Source organism: Nematolebias whitei, chromosome 19 (assembly GCF_014905685.2).
Source record: "Nematolebias whitei isolate Nwh7 chromosome 19, NemWhi1, whole genome shotgun sequence".
NCBI classification, from domain to species: domain Eukaryota; kingdom Metazoa; phylum Chordata; class Actinopteri; order Cyprinodontiformes; family Rivulidae; genus Nematolebias; species Nematolebias whitei.
In genome coordinates, this window is record NC_056516.1 from 39808087 (window position 1) to 39809533 (window position 1447).

A 1447-nucleotide genomic window follows, 5' to 3' on the forward strand; every position below is an offset into this window, starting at 1 on the left:
AACTCATAAATTAAACTATAACTCATAATTTAAACTATAACTCATAATTTAAACTTTATAACTCATAAATTAAACTATAACTCATAATTTAAACTTTATAACTCATAAACTAAACTATAACTCACAATTTAAACTTTATAACTCATAAATTTAATTTTATAATTTATATTTAAATATTTTAAAATCACATTATGTTCCTTTATTTACACGTTTTGACGGAAATGACCACAATCCTCAGCTCGTTCATTCATGTCCCCCTGTCCTCTGTCCTCACCTGTCCACACACCTGTCCTCTCACATCCCGCCACTGTGGAGACGAGTCGGCGCATGCGCAGCAGCTCGGCAGCGTCTACTTCCTGTCAGATCGTGCTCGCTGACGACAGACGCAGCCTGTTTGTGCGGACTCGGCTGGAGAGGCAGAATAACGGCGCTGCTGGCTCCTTCAATGGTAAGACCGGGCCCCGGGAGCCGGGAGGCTCCGCTCTCTGACCCGCTTCCCTGTCGGTCTCCTCCGGGACACGCTCCACACCATGGCTGCCGGCTCCGACTAACGGCTGGAGCGGGAAACTTTCCGTGCCCGGCCAGTACCTGGGTGTAGCCAGTTCCTCCGTTAGCATCGCGTGCAACCCCCGGGCTGTCAGAACCACAGCCGGTGACCGTTTGTTCAAACTCTTATTGTTCTTAAAACCAGAAAACTTGTGGTTCTGACTGCTAGCATGGAGGCTAACGTTGTTGTTGCCCGGTGCTGACTAATAGCTGGTGGTTCGCCGTTTTCCTAGAGGAATGGTTTTATACGAGTGTTGTTCAGATCCCTCTCCTCATGTTGAGTTTACAGTTTGGTTTATTATTATTATTATTATTATTATTAATAATAAACGAGCCGCTCCTCCAGGAAGTAGTCTGATGCAGCGCTGTGCTCGGCGCCGTGTATTTGCTGGAGGCAAACGAGATGTTTACCTGTGCCCGGTACTGAGGTCTACAGACTGCACGGATCTCAGTCCAGGTAGAAATAATCACGAAATACTGGTCTATGGTCTGCAAACATTAGAGGAGACGCATCCCCCCCCACGCCTTTCTTTCTTTACAAACCGTTTTCTGAGCTCTGGTAAGTCTGTCCAGTGTTTTGGTCCAAATGCATGAGGACCACAGAACCGAGCCTCTCCACCTCACCTGTCTGCCACCTCACCTGTCTACCACCTCACCTGTCTGCCACCTCACCTGTCTACCACCTCACCTGTCTACCACCTCACCTGTCTGCCACCTCACCTGTCTGCCACGGGCTTGTTGGGGCTGATGGGTTCCAGAAACCTTCACAAACATTAAAGAGACTTCAGTTCATTACAGCAAACAGCTCAGAAGACCGACTCGAGTCAACCTCATTTCTTACTTTCCTCTACAGTAACCCGTCTGCACTTTCCTCTACAGGAACCCGTCTGCACTTTCCTCT